Raw genomic sequence first — 5,249 nt, 5'->3', positions numbered from 1 at the left:
CCAGTTTCGATCAGAAATAATAGATATCAAAACTCCGTGCAATCTAACGATATCAGATACATACAACTCGGCTAACCTTTCGATCGAATAATCGATTCTGACTGAAATAAAATGAGTCACTATCAACAATAACCATATCAAGTCTTTCTTCCTCGGTGTCAAAGGTAATCCTGATATGAAATCCATCGTAACTCGCTCCCATTTCCGCTTGAAAATCATAATAGGTTGGAATAGCCCAGACAGAACTTGATGTTTAGATTTCACTTGTTGGCAAACCAAACATTTAGCCACAACTTATGAAATTTAACATTCCATACTCGGCCACTAATACATTTGTTTCAAATCATCAAGCATTTTAGTACTACACAAATGAATAGAGTACATACTACTGTGAGCCTCAGATAAAATGTCACATTTTTAACTCTAGATTATTCGGAACACACAATCAATTATGAAAGTATAACATACCATCAGTATCAACTTTGAAATCCGTAGATTAATCATTCTGAATCTGTTCTTGTTTAGCTAAAATTTCGAGTCATCATTTTGCAACTCCTGAATTTTCTGAAGAAACAACAATCTAGCTTTCAATTCTGCTAAAACAGAATCATCAACATTCAAGGTCAATTAAGCATTTTACACTCTCAAGGCAAACATTGACTTTTGACTTAATGCATCTGTAACCACATTAGCCTTCCCCAGATGATAACTAATAACGAGATCATGATATTTCAATAATTCGAGCCACTGTTGCTGCCTCAGGTTCAATTCTTTTTTAGTTATTAAATATTTCAAGCTTTTTTTATCAGTAAATATGTGACAATTCAAATAAATCGATATAGTTATCAAAATAACAAAAAATTGAAATAGTAAATCTAAAATACTTTTTAATATAAATTAATCTGAATCGAGCCATCCGTATGCTGAGTCCACATCCTAACTTGGTAGGCTAGCTGTAAATATGGAAATAATGTGAGAGTTAGCTTAAGAAGCTTAGTGTGAGTTCAATCATAAGGAAATCAGTGTAAGCGGTAGACAAATCATACAGAATGACGACTTATAGAACAAATTGCAATTGAATAGAAATCCATAATATTGGTATTTTAGATCAACTCATCAATATAATATCTTAGTTTTTATAGCCATGTAAATGCTTATGATGCAATGCAATTCTAATTTATCAAGAAAGATCCTACCCAACTTCGCTACACACCATGATAGGAGTTCCCAGAACTCCTCTACCTTTACATCACATTGTGGATGAACCACTGATCATTGCAAATGTATTGTTAATGATAAAAATATTGGTGGGTGAACCATCCATTTGTGCAGATAAAAGCTGCTAATAGGGTATGGATAAACCACTAATCGGTGTAGATAAAAGCTTTTAATAAGTTTTTGTTGAACCATCGGTCATGCAGATAAACTAACGACTAAAATACGTTGTGGATAAACCATTGGTCATGCATATAAACTGCCGATGATAAACCATAAATTATACATATTTTTACCCCATGTTTAATGCATTTTATGGATGATTTCTCATTAGAATTAGTGAATTCGATGCTCCTAATGCTATAATTTCATGTTTTATACTTAGGAGAGCATAGGAGAGAGAAAGGAATGAGAAACGGGCCAAAAATGGAGAAAATAGGCCAAAGTATGAAATCAACACGGCCTGGACCTCCTCACACGGGTAGACCACACGGCCATGTCAATTTGGCAGGCTCGAACATAGCCTAAAGTGATCAAACACGGGCGTGTCCCTATCGAGTCCAAGTTGAGTCCAACTCGAAAAAGGCCAATTTTGAGGGTTTTTAGGCATTCCAAAGCCTATAAATACACCCTAGAGGAGGAAAAAAAGGGAGACAGTGAAGGGGGGTAAGGAATTACCCCAAGGAAGCTGATTGATCCATCTCAGAAGCCGGATTCATCATCAAGATTGAAGATCTCTCCTCAATTTCCCTTCAGGAGTTTTGGGTTTTCTTTATGTTTTGTATTATTTATTCTTCTGAGATGTTTTCTTATTTAGTTATGAACTAAATCCCCTAAATACCTAAGGGGAATGAAACCTAAGACGAATCTTGTTATTATTTTCTGAATCGTATGATAAATATTTAACTTGTTCTTAATTATGTGTTCTTAATTCTTATTTTGATATCCCAGGATACTGATTCAAGACATGCTCTTATTCAGAGGAGGAATAGACCCTGTCTAAGAGTACTTTTGTCATAATTAAGCGGAGTTGATTGCGCGCCTAGAAATAAGGTAACAAGATTTTGCCGGATTAGGGTGAAACCTAATAAGGGGATCCATAGATCGAGTTAATGCAACCCTAGAGTGTTAATTAGAGAAAAGTCTCGGTTATTCAATTTAGGGATTAGACGTTATTAGTCTTGAATAGGGATAATAACATAAATTAGGGATCTCTACGGAACAAGTTGAATGAATAAATCGTCCGGTTCAGAGCCAGAATAACAAGTAAAGTCTGGTGTATTTTTCCTTAGGTGTTTTCTCAAGTCAATCAATTTTCCCAAAAGCAATTCCCCAATTCTTTTCTCTGTGCGTTCTTAGTTTAGATAATTAGTTAATTAAAACAAATAAAACCCCTTTTATTCTTAAGCTAGATAATAAAAAGACAGTCATTACTAGTACTTTTAGTTCCATTGGGTTCGACAATTCGGTCTTGCTAAAACTATACTACTATTCGATAGGTACATTTGCCTACATTGCGATAATAGTTACTCTAGGTTTGATCTTCATTATAAATATTTATTACTTGTTAAAAATCACGCGATCAAGTTTTTGGCGCCGTTGCCGGGGAACTAAAATATTAAGAACGCTCAATTTTTATTACCTTAGCCATTTATTTTTCTTGCATTTAATTTTATTTCATTATTATTCTTATTTATTAATTTACTTTTTTCTTTCTCTTGCCAGGTTTTTATAATTTATGACTAGAAGAAACCCATCGGGACCATTACTTTTTGACGAAGAAATCAATAAATGCAGATTCAGAAATCAAAGAGAAATAAAGTAGCGACTTAAGGTACATGGAGAACAAGCAAGAAGACAATACTCAACCCCCAATCAAAGAGATGGCTGAAAACCAAGGCAATTAGCTACCTCCTGCAATTGTGGTTAATCAAAATCCTGCTCCACGTACTATGTATGATTATGCTAAACCTTCTCTAATAGAAACTGAATCTAGCATAGTTAGACCAGCTGTAGCTGCAAATACTTTTGAACTGAAACCTAACACAATTAAAATGGTACAGCAGTTTGTTCAGTTTGATGGTTTGTAGGATGAAGATCCTAACGTTCATTTAGCAAACTTTCTGGAATTTTGCGATACATTTAAAATCAATGGCATTTCTGATGATGTCATTCGTCTTCAGTTATTTCCTTTTTCACTGAGAAACAAAGCTAAACAGTCGTTGAACTCGTTACCATGAGGGTCTATCACTACTTGGGAACAAATGACCGAATTTTTTTTACTAAAATACTTTCCGCCAGCTAAAATGGCAAAATAACGCAATGATATCTCTTCTTTTGTGCAAATGGATTTAGAAACACTTTACGATGCATGGGAGAGATACAAGGACATACTGAGAAGGTGCCCTCACCATGGGTTACCGCTTTGGCTTCAAATACAAACATTCTACAATGGTCTGAATCCCTCGACTCGGTAAATGGTTGACGCGGCTATTGGCAGAACCATCAACAATAAAACACCGGAAGATGCCTATGAGTTTATAGAGGAGATGTCACTGAATAACTATCAGTGGCAAGTTATAAGGACAAAGCCAACAAAAACAGTCGGTGTTTATAACGTCGACTCAGTTACTATACTGTCAAATCAGGTAGAACTTCCCAATAAAAAGATTAATGGTTTACTTGGTTCTACGCAGGTATATCCAGTAATGAGGTGTGACGCGAGTGGAAGAGGTGTGCATACAGAATATCAATCCTTCAATCCTACAACCGAAGAGGAACAAGTCAACTATATGGGTAACAATAACTTTAGATCTCAAAATAACCCATACAAGCAAAGCTAAACAGTGGTTGAACTAGTTACCACGAGGGTCTATCACTACTTGGGAACAAATGACCGAAAATTTTTTACTAAAATACTTTCCGCCAGCTAAAATGGCTAAATTACGCAATGATATCTCTTCTTTTGTGCAAATGGATTTAGAAACACTTTACGATGCATGGGAGAGATACAAGGACTTACTGAGAAGGTGCCCTCACCATGGGTTACCACTTTGGCTTCAAATACAAATATTCCACAATGGTTTGAATCCCTCGACTCGGCAAATGGTTGACGCGGCTGCTGGCGGAACCATCAACAATAAAACATCGAAAGATGCCTATGAGTTTATAGAGGAGATGTCACTGAATAACTATCAGTGGCAAGTTATGAGGACAAAGCCAACGAAAATAGTCGACGTTTATAACGTCGAATTAGTTACTATGTTGTCAAATCAGGTAGAACTTTCCAATAAAAAGATTGATGGTTTACTTGGTTCTACGCAGGTACATCTAATAATAAGGTGTGATGTGAGTGGAGGAGGTGTGCATACAGAATATCAATCCTTCAATCCCACAACCGAAGAGGAACAAGTCAACTATATGGGTAACAATAACTTTAGATCTCAAAATAACCCATACAGTAATACTTATAATGCAGGTTGGAGGAACCACCCAAATTTCTCCTAGGGTGGTCAAGAGAATCAAAAGCCATAAAATCCTCAAGTTTTTCAACAGCCACCTTATCAGTAAGAGAAGAAACCAAACCTTGAGGTGATGCTCTCAAAATTCATATCAATGTCAGAAACCCGTTTCCAAAATACCGAGGCAGCACTTAAAAATCAACAAGCATCGATCCAAAGACTCGAGACTCAAATAGGCCAGCATTCCAAACTAATCTCCGAACGACCACAAGGTATCTTGCCAAGTAATACTGAACCCAACCCAAGGGAACAGCTCAACGCAATTAATATCCAAAATGACGAAGGAGTCATTGAGCCTGAATCAGAATCGAGGTAAGAAACAGTGGTAAGCAAAGGGAGAGATGAGGTAGATCAAAATACAAACTAACCAGTGACTGTCGAATATAAACCTCGTGTGCCATACCCTAACGCGACAAGGAAAGACCGCTCAGACGAACAATTCAGTAAATTCCTTAAACTTTTGAAAAAATTACATATTAACTTATCGTTTATTGAAGCTTTGTCGCAGATGCC

The 5,249-nt window shown here is 36.2% G+C and overlaps 2 non-coding genes across 2 annotated transcripts; both read right to left on the bottom strand.

Annotated features, from left to right (window-relative positions):
* Positions 1-3,531: 3,531 nt before the first annotated feature.
* LOC128280333 (small nucleolar RNA R71) lies at positions 3,532-3,634 on the bottom strand. Its single transcript, XR_008270513.1, has one exon. It is a non-coding gene; the product is annotated as a small nucleolar RNA R71 (small nucleolar RNA).
* Positions 3,635-4,155: 521 nt separating this feature from the next.
* Positions 4,156-4,262, bottom strand: LOC128280283 (small nucleolar RNA R71). Its single transcript, XR_008270463.1, has one exon. It is a non-coding gene; the product is annotated as a small nucleolar RNA R71 (small nucleolar RNA).
* Positions 4,263-5,249: the final 987 nt, after the last annotated feature.

This window comes from Gossypium arboreum, chromosome 8, assembly GCF_025698485.1.
Source record: "Gossypium arboreum isolate Shixiya-1 chromosome 8, ASM2569848v2, whole genome shotgun sequence".
In the NCBI taxonomy this organism is placed as follows: Eukaryota; Viridiplantae; Streptophyta; class Magnoliopsida; order Malvales; family Malvaceae; genus Gossypium; species Gossypium arboreum.
This window is presented reverse-complemented; position numbering and strand designations above follow the sequence as displayed.